We start from the raw sequence: 17,671 nt of genomic DNA, 5'->3' as shown, positions 1-17,671 counted from the left end.
TTGCCCTACGGTATCTTGTACCACCTACTGGGACGTATATGACAGAGAATTAATTGGATTGTTAGATTGATAGAATTAATTGAATTCTACCTAATTGTAGAATTGTCTCCCAGCTGGCTGAGTCAGTGAGTTGCCTGAAAGTATTTTACTACACATGCTGTGTTACAGCTTTTTGAAACATCATGTTTGCTCACTTACTCTGGAGAAGTAAGAACAATGAAGAAAGTATGAATCCTATCATATCATTTATCAATTCTAAAACTGTGTTCCTTTAGTTAAAAGGCAAGCCAAGGGCAATGCAAGATAAATGTTTATGGAACTCAGTTTGATTCACTAAAGTTAGGGACAGATGACTAATATTTGACTGTTGAAGTCATGCATCCTTGACATATCTATTTTTCCCAACACTACAAGCATTACCCAAGGCACATCACGAAAAGTAGAAAAAGATGCTACAGAAACCAGACAAATTCTACTTTTTTTTTTCTTCATGAGACCACCAGAAATAAGAGGGAATTCTGTTTTTCCCAGATTATTTTCTGAATAAAATAAAGAGGAACATATTTTTTTCCCCCCGAGACAAACTGATAATCCTTTTGTGCATGTTTACTTCAGAAGACTGAGTATTGTTTGTAAGACAGCTTCTGTGCCACTGTAAAACATGTGCCAATTGTTAAATGTAGCATGGATAATTTATCATCAACTCCATCACTGCCATGTGCTAGAAAAGAAATCAACTGTGCAACACCTAAAACAACAGCAGACAAGGAGACCTGCCTGGGGAGTAAAGGAACACCAGGAATGAGACTCTACTTTCTCTCCAATTACCAAAGACTTTACTATAGCAAACTTCTCATTGCAGCTGGGAGAAGACCTATGGGTTGCAAGATTCCGTGGAAAATAATTACATATTTATAACTTCTGTATTTGCTTAATCATCCTTGAAGATGTAATAGAAAAATACACTGCTGTTATAATTAATTTATTTATAAAAATTATGATCCTCTAAAACATTGAGAGGTGCAATGTGAGTAGGTCTCCACTGTCAGGTTCTGCCTAGAAAGCTGTATTAAAATGTGAAAGTGGGAACTACAGTCTCTTACTCCCACTCTTACCACTCCACTCTTACCACCTGCTACTACAGCAATTCTGTTGCAACTGCAAAAGCAAAATCTCTGCACTTTCTTGAAGCAACTATATCTTTCCATGATTCATTATGGTATACTTATGCTTGCTATGTACACCTGTGGCAACATTCTCCCCAACCTTGTGCTTTTGCACAAGTAGCTCTCTGCTCCTCTGGTGATGTAACGGCTTGATGTCACTTCTCTAACTGCTGACACTCAGCCAAATGCCATCCCTGCCTGTTCTTGAGAACCTATACACTCCTGGAGTCAGCCTAAATACTATTTTATTTTAACCCTGTACTATATTTAGTTATGCATCCAAATAAGACCTGGAATGCTTCACCCTTGCGACAGCATGGGAGGTGAAGGTCGGGTGTGGAATGCTAAGGATCAGAAGACCTCAGAAGTTTTTGAATCTGTTCATAAAGGAATAGGCACACGGAATCAAAGTGTGGCAGCAGGTGAAGCTGTTTTTAAAATATTTAAATGTATTACAACAGAAGAAAGACTCTAAATTTGTCCTCCAGACCACATGCAAGCAAACTGTTCTTACTAGGAACTAGACAGGACTTGGACCTGTGCCTTCAACCAGAAGGAACTGTCACTGCCAATAAAGAAGCTTATAGACCTCATAAAAAAGTAAATATTGCAGAGAGTATCTCCTGAATGCCAGGACATATATTTGATATGCATCTGCATCCTAACCCAGAAAACACTCGCTTAGCTCAAGAAACATGTCAATAAGATTGACCAATATGCCACTGTCTTGGGTGGACTGGTACTAAAGGTATTTTTGAATTTTAATATTTTCCCTCTCCTATTTTCTGCTTTTTAAAACAATGTCCACATTGCAGTCAGCATGAGTGCAACAGCTAAGCCACCCTCCCAGTCTTCCCAAACTAGACTCCTGCTAAGACTTATTTCCTTAGCCACATGCTGATCTGGCAACAGAAAGCAGACTCATTTCAAAAACAAGACTAAACCAACACATTTTATTTCAATTCAGCAGCGAGAGGGACTGTTTCTCAACCACTCTGGGAGTATCAGCTTGACAAAGATTTTTCTTTGTGCAAAATTATATTGAACCAATATGCGGTCTCCCTTTAGGTAACATTTCATATGCAGAAACACTGAAAAGGCACCATGGCAGCTGTACTACACTAACTTATCAAACATTCCTTGTAAAAATAAAAAATCCTCTTACTACGCAGTATCTGGTGTGGCTAGCAAAGATATAAAATGCAACTCAAGGTAAAAACTGCCTCTATCACAGCTATTATAGCTGTTATCAAGACAAAGTGTCCTTTGTCAAGACAAATCCTTCTGCCCTTCCCATTGCATAAAGCAGGCAGACAGCTCTTTCAGCAGGGTATCATTAATGCACCTCCTGAGCCTACTATATAAATATATACATTACACATGATTTGAGAACATACCCTCTCAAGTTAGGACAATACATACACTACATGTAAATACAGTTAGGGTCTGTATTTAGTCTTGACATTCCACCTGCCTGTTTCCTTCCTCTCACAGACTTGTGGCAGAGTATTCCCAGAAACTGGATGAGGGGAACTGCAAGAGGTCATCAGGCACCATGTCTTTTTACATATATATAAAAAGAGGATATTCACACTGTGGCTCAGAAACTTGTGCTCTGTATCAGTCCCAGAGTCAGTACCAGTCTGACATTCAAAGTGACATCAACGCAAAGCCTTGCAGTCTCCCAGCAACTTATCAGAAAGGAGGCAGTCTAACGTGGATCATCAGCAAGCAAACATTAGTAACTGAAAACATGAGCTATCAAAATTCCCACCCTTCATCTTACCTCCCTAATAGTCCATATCTGTCCTAAGATCAGAGACTCCACCAGATTATTCTAAGAACTTCAAATCACCTTTTCGTTATGAAAGAGGATTTTGGTTGGTTACCTTTCATCATTTGACGTGAAGGTTGACTTGCTGCTGCACTATTCCAGCACCTTAAGTTTCCAAGTGAAAATTGGGTAGTGAAGTGAAAATTGGGAAGTTAAAATTTAGAAAAAACAAAGCTCTTCATTAGCTTTTATGCTAAAGAGCTGCATGGCCTGATGTCACTGTTTCAGACTTAAACTTTCACTTTGGTTCTGTTTGCACTAAAGTTGTAAATGATGCTTTGCAAACACAATTTACAAACTAACTGAAAAGAAAACCTTGTCATGTTTTGACAGAAAAATCAATAAATTAATTAATAAGGCTACCACCAGAATACCCTTCTTTTTTTCACATAACTATAGATGTCTCTTGACCTTTCACTTTCCTTTGTTGACTCCTTTTGCCTGTGCTTAAAACAGTTTTCCATTTCCCCAACTTAGTGCCAGGATCTATTCCCTTCTACTCATCTCACACCTGGCTCTGGGTACTGCTGCCATCATGCTTCCACTCACCTTCTCGTGTCACACAGCTCCAGACCCTACTTCATCTCCTCCCCTGAGTTCTTCCTAGGTGGCTCAGTCTGGGCCTCACATCATCCAAGAGCTGGGAACCGGGAGAATGGGCTGAGAATGCATCCTACAGATGGCATGCCTTGGCAGAGGTAGCCTGCGAGAAACTTGCTCAACTCTATGGCAGTGTAGAGCAGACCACTTGGTGCAAAGTTCAAGTTATTTACAAACCCTGAAATTAAGCGTTACTTTTTGAATAGCTGCACTTACTTCTTTCACAGGAACACAGGATTTGTCTACACCAAATCGCAAAGCTACTAAAGAGACCTTGAGGGAATGTCTAATGATTTTCTAGCTACTTGCTCTAACCACAGAGAAAAAAAACAAAAAGCACATGGCACATGACCCAACTTTATGAGTTCATCAAAAGGACATACTGAGTACATTACTTGACTTTCTGTTTCCACCTCATAGAAGGCTCATTTAAACAGAAATAAAGAAATAACGAGTCAGTTCTTTATTTAGATGTGGCAATGACATCTATGTGACATGCCATATCTGAGGTAAATCTCTGTTCATCATATACAGCCCTGTCTGCACTGTGAGATAGCTTGCAATAATGAAAAGAAATATTAATTTGTTCCAACAAAAATTATTATTATTAAATTATTATTATTATTATTATTTTAATATGGAATAATCCAAATCACTAGTTTCCATTATTTCATAAATTTGAAAACAAAAATAACCAAAAATCTATCACTACCACATACCCAATCCTGCACTAATTCTCCCCTTTGATAACAAGGTAAGATGTACCCAAACTGGTAAGTGAAAACTAGGTTAATGTTACATTTAATGCAAAATATAGCCCAACGCCTCAGAAAACTAAGCAGGAAAGATGTATACAGGCATCATATAATGGTGCACAGTGTTTAGGTTTAGACAAAAAATAATTGGTGGTAGCAAAATCATAGGTCATATAATTCTATTTTCAAATAGGGAATGCCTTCATCATTCTAATAGTACCTACCCTCACAGCACAGAAGCAACAAACAAAACAGACAAGCAGCAATTTTAGTTATGCTTTTGGAAACTAGCATGGCAGTCCCAACAGCAAACACCGGGATTATAAAGCCTCCAACCTCTTCTTTCAGCAGTTTGGACTGAAAAAATACAGTGGATGTTTCCAAATCTCAGCTCTCCTCACTTAGAAACAAACTGTCCTGTATTTAGCAGTTAGCTAGCCTACCCCAATCCTCTTCTCTAATGGACAGTCATTTCAGTGCTGTGTATTTGTCTTCAACTCAGTTGTGTGCATTTCCACACTGTACACACTACAGAAACATAACTACTTTATTGCACTGAAGTGAAGCTGCCACTTATTGAAAGTGTAACAGGCAGGCGGGCATAGGAGGAAACTATCTGCCGCAGTGGTGTCTTATGACTGATTTTGACCATACCTAACTATTAACACTGTGAAACCTCATAATTGTAAGTCACATTTTGCACACATACCAAACATCAAAATACTAGTTATCTTGCTTTGCCAAGCAAGTTTAGCTCACCCTCTGTTTCCCGTGTCGATACACCAAAAAGATTTTAATTGCAATGGCTGTGCATGCTCTGGATCATTGCACTGGTAATGCTACAATTACCACCAGTGGGAATACCTGCAAACTGAAACAGCCTCAGATTATCACTCTGCACATACTTAAAACCAACACAAAATAACACTGCCACAGAGAGGAAAGCGTCACAGTCCCTTGTGAATCTTCCACCACCTAACGGGGGGGAGAGGAGATGGGGAGATGGAAACATGATAAAAAAAAAAGTGGCAGTAACAGTCAATCAATGGAAAAGTAGAACATGTTTACAGAAAAACACTAATAAGTTTATATGGACCTTCCTGTCAAGTTCATAAAAACGGTACCAGCACCAGCTAAATATTTCCTTCATATACTTGTATGTCTAACTTGCTTGCTGCAGTTGCTACCTTCAATACGGTTGTTTTAAAATCAGTTCTTTTGAAATGCTCTGTTTTCTGGAAGAAGGTTGTTGAACTTTCTGGAGTCCAGAGCTCATCCTGGGTCACCATGTTCAAATGTCTATTTTTTTTTTTTTTCCCTCTAAATAGTAGATCAAATTAACTAGGTAACTTCAGTTATGCATGACACATATCAGGGAAAGTGACAACAATACTAAGGAAGGAAAATGAACAGCTGAATGACTAAAAAATAATCTATTTTGCTGTGCAGTAACTATAATAGGAAAGGAATTGTATGACTCCCCATATGGCTTTGCTCCATTCCATCCCCAGGGGCACTCTGTCCCATACTCTAAGTTTCATAAGAGAAACACATAGAAGTCGGTAGTTTGTCTTTTTTATTTATTTTTTTTTATTTTTTAAGAGCAGTTTTACTGGGTTCAAGCATGAAGAGCTTTAAAAATTGAGATCCTCACCAAAACCCTCTGTCTAGTTTTGGTTTCTTTAGAAACTGTTAGTATCTCCCAGTTTTCAAAGAGATAATATGACTATTCAAAATTTAGCCCAAACAAAGAGCATTGGAATTAGACAAACTGTAAACAGTGTGCTCCAAAATTGTAATGTGCAAGATTCGTGCCATTCTTGAGGCCCATAAGCTCTACTGATGTTCTTTTTTTGTGTGTGTGTGTGTTTTTAATTTTAAAATTTCTCTTCTTGTTTCTGCACCCATGCTCTGACTTCCTCTGGCAGACATTCTCAGCACATGCTGAATTCACACCAAAAACCATAAACCAAAAACCACAATACTTGCAAAGCACTTCAAGCAGCTACCACTTTATTTTAAAACACAGAAGAGAGTTACTGCCAGAATCATCTTCTTAAAGTAAATATAGGTGCTAGAGCAGCTTCCCAGAACAGAAGAGACAGCAGCAGTTCCTCTTTTTGTCCAGAAGAGATTTGATATTCACATTTCCAGAAACTACCCTCATTCCATTGCTATATGTTGACATCTCTGAGAACAGTCTGTGCTCTCTCCACTAGCATAATTTAAGGTTCACAGAGTCACAAGAGTAGTATAAAAGACATTGGTGACCCTGTACTGAACAGAGAACAAACTGGATGCTAATATTTGTTCCTGTTTATGCATTTAACATGGAAGGGTTATTGCAGAAACGTCCTTGAAGCTAGACCTAGAATCCACTAGTTCTTCTCTGACTGTGGGTCTGGTCTAGATAGAGGTGAGATTTCCAGCTCTCTAGAGACTCTGTATATGTTTTCTAAGAGCCTATTTGGAAGCTTGTTCTTTTACATCTTTGCTTTGTTTCCTAGCCACGTTTTTATCTTGGACAACTTTTCCCCCAGTCTCTTAAAATTTCCTCTCTGACAGAAATTTGGCCTCTTTTTTTGGTACGTTGTGTGTCATGGCCCTTCACACCTGACATCCAGCTCTTAAATAGTTAACAGCAATTCAGGAGTTTTGACCATTAGACTTCCAACATTAACTCTGCAATGAGATTAAGGAGGATAGATAAATTCAGTGCCATTAATTGTTCAAACTCTCCTGAGACAAGAAGACCATAAAACTTCAGTTTAAAGTTACTCTGCATTTAGCTAGATGAGTTAAAATTCAGTTTTCATTAACAATATCAGTTAGTGGGGGCACTGCACTGCAAGGCTAAATGCACTTTGAAGATCAAATAACTTACACTGACAGTTGAAATTCATTTTATCTCCAAATTGCAAACTATACAGCTCACAAAGTAAGGATAAACAAAGATTACTGAAATTCAATTTCAAGTACAGTTGGTGATTCCTTACCATAGAAGTTATATATATATATTTAAAAGACATAGATTTACCAAGCAATGGCATATGTGATTAGTTTTTTAATTAATCCTTTTAAGTGGGACATGCTTGACAGGAAAAAAGACTAGAGCAGAATATGTTTTAATAATCTTCAGCTCCTTAATATTGTTCTAACTGCATACATTTCACCCAAAGTAAGCTGGTTAATGATTACAGTTTTCAAATGCAGCTCAAACAACAGGCCAGATTAATTTACTGTGGACATAGATGCTTGCTACCTTCACAGCTGATCACAAACTCTGTCCCGATAGAATTAAAGAATGAGCAGAAGATGGCAAAGGGAAAAGGCCAACAATTTTCCCCAAGTAGGTTCCCAGCAATTATGAAAACATGCCTTTGCTGTTCATATCTATACTGGCAGCTTGGATTTCCTGTCTTTGCATCTGTCTATAAGGCATTCAGGAAGGAAGGTTTATATCTTTACATGTTTTCCATGAAGTACTTTGATGACTAATTTCTAGAGTACTGAGTCACACTGACCTTTCACATACTCCCCCCGTCTAAATTGTTTGAGTTTTCCCTACTCCACTTTTCCCATTGTTACATGCCTTTTCCTCATTTAAGATGTATTTAGATTTTCTAGAACAGCTATTTATATTTTACCTTTTTTTTTTTTTTAATGCAGATTGTTATCATTGTTTTTCATTGAAGAGTTACAGAAGATGAAGCTCATGTAGATTCTTACAAGTAAAATATTACAGAAGTCACTGACATTTTTCTGCCTTTTTTTTTTTTTTAATTGGCACCAAGGTCTGCAAGCCCCATCCCACTACCCTCTTTATTGCTCAGATGTTTTAGTACTTATGAATTTCCATATACATTATGAGTGAAATTGGTTTGTACTAACATCAGCTTAATTTGACTCTTAAAATATTCTTGTACTTCTCCAAGTATTAATTGCTTCAAATGTTACATAACTTAGAAGGATTTGAAATAGCCTGGCAGACCACTCTGCCTGAATCAAGCCTCCCTTGAAGTTACTGTAGTAGAGGAATTGTTTGAATAAACAGAAGATTCAGTTCCCCCCCACCCCCCAAACTCCAGCTACTGATCAAAATGAATATATTCACTTTATGAATAGCTTTCTTTCAAAGATATTGAATTGCCTTGGTGCTAACAATACCTTAGTCTGACATTCTGACAACCAAAGATTAGTTGTATTAGTATTTGTAAAGTTACATTTATTGCTGTACTGTTTCAGATTTATACAGAAGTCTCCCTTTTTGCAGCTGGACTTTGAATCTAAACATTTGACTACTGCATCTACCACATTCTAAAGAAAACATAACAGTGGACACTTTTCTGCCAGCTGAAGAAAAAAAGATCTCATGTAAAACAAATTCTGTTACAAAGTACTCACCAAACTCCTAGAAACAGTTGTTATACACACAGAGGATTCCTGAATCCGTGCTGAATGTGGTCCTCCCCTACTAAGTCACATTTAAGATAATACGTGGGGGTGTGGTGTAAAGCTACAAAGGCAGGATTGCAACCTGATCTTCCTAGAGCAGGATCCTGCCTGTTGATTAATCAGCTAGTCCTCGTTCTTGCTTTTGTAGAGCACATGGGTTTACTCTGGGTACAAGTCAGAGCTCTGCAGCAGCGGCAGGGAAGCTTCCTGCTTAAGTTTTCATATCTGCTCCCAGTTTAGAGCAACTGTGTTCTAAATGGCACTAGCTAAACTGAAACACAGTTTTAAAGAACAAGAGACAGCCTGTAGAATATTCTCTTCTTTTTACCTTGCAGACTTCAATTCATGAGGATGCCATACGCATTGCTTATTTAAGGCAGAGATGTAGTTTACAGTTCTGTTCTTTTTGTCAGTTTTTAAATGAAGCCGTTCACTCTAGATCTAGGCTGCGTTCATTACAGCACCAACACCTTGACTACAAAGGCTATTCTGCCTTGAGCAAAATACATACGCACAACCTAATTATGAATCGTGTTAGTATGTGCTAAAACAGTAAACATCATCACAGTAGCCATCCCTTTCCTCAGCTACTGTACTCTTATAAGACAGAGACGTTGTAACTTGTGCATATAAAGACAGTAGACCAGAATCCTAGTCCTGGACACCACTTGAAGAGAATTTCCCAGGTAATGAATTAAATAGCAACAGAGACAGAAGGAACAGCTGGAGAACAGCAACTTATACAATTAGTAGCTGTAACCAATTGCAATTGTTTCCAGGCAAAGACAAACAGACAAATTAAAGGGAAGATTTATATTCATATGTTCATCAACATCCCGAAACAGACTGGAAATTTCTCAAAGTCTGTTAACAGGTTTACTTGCTCTGAAACAATCAGAAGTGTTCCTGGTAGCTTCTGAGATCTGTCATTCTTGGATTGTAGGACTGTCTGTAATCCATTTCAAGGCAAAGCCAGTAGCCATTTGAGTCCAACTATTAACTGGGTCAATAATCAAATGGATTAACTCTCCTGAAATGGACTAGAAGCACTCAAAACGTAAAGAGGCAGCTTAAATACTGCGGGTTGGCTTCTGTCATACAGTTCCTAATTACCAACTCCGAGCTCAGATAAAGGGAGGAGCAAACCATTTCAGGAGACGCTAGGTAAATGCAAGTGGTCAGTCTCTCATTTGTGTGACACCCAAGCCTTTGAAAAACATTTTGGGAGCCCCTGTGTTAGAAATTAGTTTCTGGTAGAACTATCCACAAATCTCTAAGGTAAGATGGACCAAAACAGATGCACTAAGGTTACATCATGATTTAAAGAAATCTGTCTATACACTTGGAATAGGAACAAAACCAGCTAGGCTTCCGATACGTGACAGATATCTTACTTTTGCTTTTCTTAAAATGTGGATTAACAGAGATTCAAAGTTGCCCCACTATACAGGGCATTTACAGCAGAACTGCTTTATTTTTTGTCATATTGGATGCTGAGTGGGCTGAATTTACCAGTCTGTACAAACATATTTCTAATCTAGGGACCTGACATGGTCAAAACTTCAAGTAAGCTTCTTTTTGCTTTTTAATGGGAAATGTGTTTTTGTTCTATTTTGTTTTTTAAATGAATGTGCAAAAAAATTTTGAAGGTTTATATCAGAATGTATCAGCCTCATTCCTTATTAGTTTCTCCAAATTCTTCCTCAAGTCACGCAAATTTGGTGTGCAAAACAATGAAGAAATTCTGAAAGAATTAGTACACAGACATAAAAAAACAAGATGTAAGAAAATGCTGCAGTTCTTAAACATATTTTGTCTTCTTATGGTCAAATAAGTGGAAAATGATATATATAAAGAAATCTATTTGGGGGGACATTTATGAGAATGAAACCCCTTATTTTGATACAAGTTATACTAAGAAATCTTTGGTTAATATTAATAAAACAGGATAAGAGTGAAAATATCACCATATGTAAGTGAAAAATGCTTATCTAAAAGAAAGTTGAAGGCAACAATATTTCGTTTTAAGATGAATATTTTTACTATATATTTTGCTCACGTCTCTTCAGCTGTCACATTCACTTCTCCTAATTTAGTAGTCAAGAAGGTCGACATTTGGAATCCTTTTCATTGTAATTTTAACTAAAACACAAAAGAACTAAGATGCAACCAGAAACACTTTGAAGATAGAAACAAAACTGTTTTGAACCTGAAGTGGGATCAAAGAATTCCATTCCGCTCTGACCTGGTGAAGACAATCGCACTGACCTCTGTCTTGCTCTGGAGATTGCTGACAGCTTGAGAAAGTTGTCAATAGCTAAAGGTCCACACCACAGGAAAAAGTCCCTACAATTCTAACAAAGTTTTTCGGATCCTTTTTAGGAGTGACTTTCAAGATCAGCAAGTTGAAATTTCTGGAAAATATAAGAAGTTACTAAAACACTTTTCTAATGTCCTGTGGGAGGTTGACAACCTTTTGAAATGCAGAACTTGCAAATCATAGAGAAATTCACTGATCTAGCTTCTCCTTAAGACATCGCCTAACTGTTGTTTTTATTAAGCACTGTTGCTGTTCTGAAGAACCCAGAAATTCTTACTCAAGGAATTTCTAACCTTTGAGTATGTGACATTATCATTACATTCTCTCTTCACATTTATTTACAGCATGTGTCACATGAAACAATTGTCAATATAAAGATTACAGTTAATAAGATCACTCTTTCACATGACTTCTGAGGTCTATCCACAGAGTCAGGCTCTGGACAGTTATGTAACAATAGGCACTGCACAAATTGTTGAATCAATGTGAGTAAAGACCATCTACAGTACACACAAACAACAGGTTAGCTACCAAATCCTGCTTGTTTTGCACAGTTTGCACTGGCATGCAGCAAGGGCAATACAAGCCTAATATTCCAGTCCACTTTACACGCCACTTTTTGCTGACGTATTTGGAAAAGACTCAGGTTTGAAAGTGAAATGAAAGGCCAGAGAGCATTTATATGACTCTTCTCCTATAGTCAGGAAAACTTTTACTCAGGGATTACAACCCCAGAGCATCGCAGATTGGAGCAGAAAAGGACCAGTAGAAAGGCCTGAAGGACAGCAGACAAGATCAGTGCTACTGAATGTGTTCAAAATCAATCATATCTCCAACAACTTCTGTTAAGAAATCTAACACAGGCACAGTTTATACTGCATTTCTGCCCTCCAAAAAGTCTTACACATCCATTGTTTTATGGCCTCTATACCTCTCTAAAATCAGTAAACAGATATATAGTGCCAGCAAGACATGGGGAAAATGGGAGGCAATGGTTAATAACTAACTTGATAGCTTAAGAGGACTGGGGCAGCACTCTTCTGGATTGTCTGTCTACAGTTTGAGTTGGTGGTCTCAAGGAGAGACTGAGAGGGACAGAGCAAAAGACAGTGAGCTTCAGATTCAAATTTTTTAGTACTCTGTATCTTTGATTTATTTGTACAAAATGGATGGGCTTTAGCAAAATATGTTATACTTAACCGCAGTGCTAAATACGTGGTGCTCAGAAACAAAAGTGATGCTCAAATGCCCAATCTTGCTATTGCTTTACTGTGACAAAATGGAGACAAAACAACACAAAATTATACGAAAATTTTTTTGTCTGCTTATGTAATATAAATGTATTTTTTTTGAGAACTCTATCATCTTTGGGGCAAGACTGACTACAAAACACAGTCAGAAAAACACAAAAGCATTTGCCAAACTGTTCTTCACACAAAATCATTTGCAAGCTGTTCTTCAGGTCATAACACAAGTGCCTCCCTCAGTGAGGGAGTGACATCGCTTGCATTCTTGTTTAACAATATAGACGTCTGTGATGTTTTATTGCCCCCTAGTGATGCCGATTCATTTTTCCATTGCTTAGTTCTTTAGAAATGTCCATAGAATCAAGAGCTTCCTGTCTCCTGCCTTCAACAAACTAAATCATAACTTAATACTTTTACTCCGTGCTTGTATCGGATGAAGTATGGATATTTCTCACCCTCATAAGGAACCAGACCGCAGCATGTGTACAGGAAACGCACCACCAGCATGGTTGGCTTGTCCCAATGATCTTAACGGAAAAGTTAAGAGGGAGGGAGCAGTTGCTACCAGCATACAGGGCAAAAGCTACAAAGGACCCTTTCCTTTAGCACAGAAGCTAACAATCATCTTAGCGTGAAGTTGTTGCTCTTGCAGAGTTTCTGGAGGGACAGACTGTTGCTGTTGCCCATGTGGCACACCACAGCAGTTACAAGTTGGGACCGTCTACCTAGCACAGACTCCACATTTGCAGTATTAGTTGTTACTTTTGTAGTTAAGTATTACAATGTCTTACAACTAGTTCATCTTTTTTTTTGAGGCCACCGAACTGAATGAAGGGTATGCCTGCTTTTCCAGCTGAGGTCACCTACATGCAATGACACGCAGCTGCAAGGACCCATCCAGGTAGAAAAAGAACAATTTTAGGTATATTCCATCTAATAAAACCGAGTTTCACAGGTGTCTCAATTATTTGTTTTATATTGTATCTGTTTTATTATTTGTATTGTGGTCTTCATAGCATTTAATATTTTAAACCCACATAAAAACACCCAAAACAAAGTAAAAGGAAGACCAGAACCCAGCAGCTGACCCTTGAAAATCTGTCTCTATAACACATTCATCCTCTTTTCCCCCCTTCTTCTTTCCTGTGACTTCATATTCTTATAAGGAAACCATGGATGTCTTGAGCAATTTCTAAAGACCAAAATCAGAATGCACAGAAAGGATGACTGCTGATGCTGATAGCAGAACATAGCACTATGAGGAAACGACTATGTCTCTGTCCTCACTTCTGTACTCATCTTCAAAGGTAGGCTCTTCAAATGTTACTCCCTGCATTCTGAGATGCCTGGGAGAGAGTGCTCTTAACAGGCTAAGGAACGTGTACATTTGGGAGGTATGGATACAGTAAGGCTTTTATTACTAAAACTATTACTAAACTATTACTAAACTATTACTAAACTATTACTAAACTATTACTAAACTATTACTAAACTATTACTAAACTATTACTAAACTATTACTAAAGTTGACTGATAGAAAGGTAACAACATTTTTAAAGGGGAGAGAGTCTTCAAGTTTCTCAATTCCCTTGGGTTCTTTACATCCAAATTTAGGTTATCGAAGATGTCTTACATGTTTTGTTTTGTTTTTTTTTTTTAAAATCAAACATGTAGCAAGGCTAACAAGGGTAAGTTGGATAAACAGTTTTGTTTGTTTTAGGGTTGAGAAGAGGAAAGGAAGTGAGTGACAGATGAGAGAAAACTGATAATCAGATCCATTCCTTACTGGTTGAAAAGTTTCCCTGCTGAACTATTAAAACTGTTTGAGAAGGAGAAAGGAGTACATTCAGCATCTACTTTTTAAGTTTTTATTCTTTTCCTCGTATTGCTAATCAAAAGCATTACCTCTTGCCAAAGGGTAGATGTGACAAACTTTCAGATTTCTTCGTTTAGCTGGGCATTTGTTTTCTTTCTGATTCTTTTAAATATAATACTAACACAAAGTTGTTTTCTAGGAAACAAACAAACAAACAACAACAAAAAAAGATTTTGAAATAAACAAAAAAAACGATTTCCTTTGGAAAACTCTGAGCTGAATCAGAGTTCTTGTTTAATGAGTACTTCAACAGAATCAGTTTTATGATTAACTACATGAAATGAACTGCCTCATCATGGGTTTCAATCCCTCAGTATCTTTAGCAAGCCAGATGGACCAGATTTCTAATGAATGCAGTACATATCCCATTTTTTTGGGGCCAAAAGGTGCACTGTAATAATTTTTAATATTTTTCTTTTTAATATTTCTCCAATTTTACTATTATTTTAGTCCATACTGCTTTAAACACAGAATGAGAGTAGGCTACATTTCTGAATCTGAGGTTGTATTTCACTTCCAGTAATTTGAGGCAGAGGCCTAAAAGGAATATCGAGTCTTGAGCAAGTAAACACATAAATACTATTTCATGAACTTTAAGCTCATTTTTAAAATTCTGCTTTCAGTTCTTAGTTTTCCTGTGTATTTCTCCTTACTTATGAGCTTACATAACTCATACTCTCATTTCTTCATTCATCGATTTCCTAACAGTAAAAGAGTTTGCAACTTGGAGTATGCTTTAAAGCTGAAATCCTTAAAGAATTAGCATCTATTACTACCTTTTCAAAAACCCCAGAAACAAGGTACTTCTATAGTATGATTACAATAAACAGAACGTATAACATAACATTTCAAATAATACAGATATTTCAAGAGTCTGTTCCAACCAAGACCATTTGGATAGCTGAGGTAGTAGGGGGTCAGGTCAGTACCAGATGCCACTCATTTTCAGAGCCAGAAGTTTACATGAGGTTTGAATTTCATTACAAACACACATTGACTTCAGTTAAAACGGAATCAGGTATGAAAGGGCGGTACGCATTTTGTCATGTTCCTTATACAAGGAAGGTTTCTTAATTCTTTTTGGTCTTTTTATTTAATTCTATCGTTAAATTATCAAAACCCGTATGAAATGTTGTATAATCTCAATAAACAAACTGCCTCACTGGACAAAGCTATTGCTTAAAAATAATTTATTCCTCCCTTGGCTCATTAAACGTCTAACTCTGAAACAGATATGGGATAACTAAACATTAATATAAAATTTTCAGATTAGTTATTTATCATGTTTTGCGTTCTCATGGAGTGTCTATTTATCCTCAATCGGTCCAGTATTTCACTAAGGATCTCAGTAAATAAACCTCCCTTTCTGTCCATGCCCTTTAGCATGCAGTCCAAATGCAGATCAAGTCTAGAACTACCGGGCTTAGTCACTGGATGTCACTGTTGCAGCGCTAAGAGCTTAGGTATTTTATCGGGAAACAGAAGGCAAATACACTTCTACTTTTTTTACCCCTCCATTTTTACTTATTTTTAAATGTCATTTTAAAGGGTCTTATTCGTACTCTGGGTGAAATCAGCACGAGTTTTATTGTGGATAGAGTATTTAGATTTATCATATGGCCTGAACACTTCTGTGCTGTGAGGTGAAGAAAAGAGACTACTCTACTAGTTGGGATTTCATTTAATTTCAAAACTACTTCTATTTTAGTTAAAAAACATGGTCTGTTTCCATCTCTCATTTAAATGAAACAAAGTGGAAAAAAAACCATGGAAACTGGGTTTAGATAGATGACCAAGAATAAGCATTATTCCCTGTTCATTGGATTTCCAACCTGCCTCCCTGCCCCCCGCCAGGAAAGTTATGAGCATGCCTGTATATTCTTTATCTTATGAACAGAAATGAAAATTATTTTCTCTACGGTGAATTTGACCAGAAGCCACTACAAATGTTCCTACAAACAGAAGCTAAGTCTTCTTCTATGGCATTTTATTTTTCTTTTTTAAACATATCAGCCTCTTACAGCCTGTGAGGTTGAATTCTCCGGTATATTATGGCTGGGAAATAAATAAAGAAGGTACAAGAGATGCTCAGACCATGACATAAGGAGCAACAACAGGAGTTTCACAATATGCTTTCAGAAAAGTATTTTGGGAGGATGAGTAATTGAAGGAGATGGCAACTGAGGACACGTGAGCTGCTGCCAGCTCTGGGGAGTCTGAGCAGCTAGTAACGATGCATCAACTAACAGGTCTGCCAAGCCTGTATCCACCCCTCAGCCCTCGCTGCTGCGATGTCAAACTTGCTTCCTTCTGTTCACCCCACCTCAAACTTGGTGCCATTGCTCTCTTGCCAAGACTGGCTCTTAGCATATCTGTCCTAGTTGTTATTTCTGTGTTCTACCACCTACTCACTCCTAATGCCTACACCTATAGAAATACACCTATACACCTGTACACCTATAGCTATAGAAAGACAATTCAAGCAGCTGAGCAGGAAACTGGTTTCTGAACCCTACTGGGCCACTAAAAAGAAAACAAAGCATTGCCAACAACTGCTATGATAAAGTCTTGCACTCCCTAGGCCAGGCCACTTCCTCCCCACCTCACTGCCTTGCAGACAGCCAAGTGTGTATTTGAAGAGGAAAAGACTTCTCTTGGAGATAAAGGACAAAAGATGTTTGGCAAATGCTGCATACGCCTTGGCAGCTGTCTTCAGCTGCTATCCAGTATCTAAGACAACAACTTTGAGCTCAACAAGCTCCTGAAGTGTTCTCATGAGAAGTCAATAGAACACAGAAAACAGCCAGTTGTTCCTGTGTGACGCTCTTATTGGAGTGCACTCACTTTCCAGAGGATGGAGGACAATTATTTACACAGCAATTGTAACTCCTAGGAGGCATAGAACAATTGTCTGCCCTTTGCTATGCTTGTGCTCTCCAAGAAGCGAGGGAACCATTAATGCTTCTCAGATGACAGAACACTAATCCATCTTCAGCAAAGTTCATACTGACTAGCTGTGAGACAAAAATCTTATTTTCCCAGTATTATTACTACCTTTTTCCCCCCAATAGAGAATAAGTAATAAATAACGAGCAGATAGACATCAGTAAGACGTCTAGATATCAGAGTTCCTATGTCTTAGGAGAGACAGGTGATTAAAAGGACAATGGACAAAATTCCCATCAGATAAAGCAAGCATGAAATTATGCAAATGGAAAACCTGAACAGCTCCAACCAAAAAAAATTAAAAATATTTATAATGCAACCTAATCCATAAGCATATAGAACTCCCCAAATTGTTTACAGCTTTGGATTTTGTTGCATAACAAAAGTAGACAAAGTTCATCAGTATTTCATTTAGTCACAGACTGGACCAATTAACAGCTTTGCCACGAGACCATGAAGCACTGGCAGCATC

At 37.7% G+C, this 17,671-nt stretch overlaps 1 protein-coding gene across 13 annotated transcripts in view; it reads right to left on the bottom strand.

Annotated features, from left to right (window-relative positions):
* The window catches only part of TFPI (tissue factor pathway inhibitor), a 213,076-nt gene that overhangs the window by 32,772 nt on the left and 162,633 nt on the right, over positions 1–17,671 (bottom strand). Inside the window, exons 1-2 of one of the 13 annotated variants that reach the window (XM_035569346.2) lie at positions 8,760–8,800; positions 5,115–5,226 (exon numbers count right to left, since the gene is read on the bottom strand). The exons of 6 other annotated variants lie outside the window; for them this stretch is intronic. The gene's annotated coding sequence lies outside the window, so the exon portion shown is untranslated. Of the gene's footprint in view, positions 1–3,549; positions 3,714–3,816; positions 3,883–5,114; positions 5,227–8,759; positions 9,041–17,671 lie in introns of those variants that run through there. 6 more of the 13 variants (XM_035569326.2, XM_035569272.2, XM_035569337.2 and 3 more) reach the window with 6 other exon arrangements.

This window comes from Cygnus atratus, chromosome 6, assembly GCF_013377495.2.
Source record: "Cygnus atratus isolate AKBS03 ecotype Queensland, Australia chromosome 6, CAtr_DNAZoo_HiC_assembly, whole genome shotgun sequence".
Taxonomy (NCBI): domain Eukaryota; kingdom Metazoa; phylum Chordata; class Aves; order Anseriformes; family Anatidae; genus Cygnus; species Cygnus atratus.
This window is presented reverse-complemented; position numbering and strand designations above follow the sequence as displayed.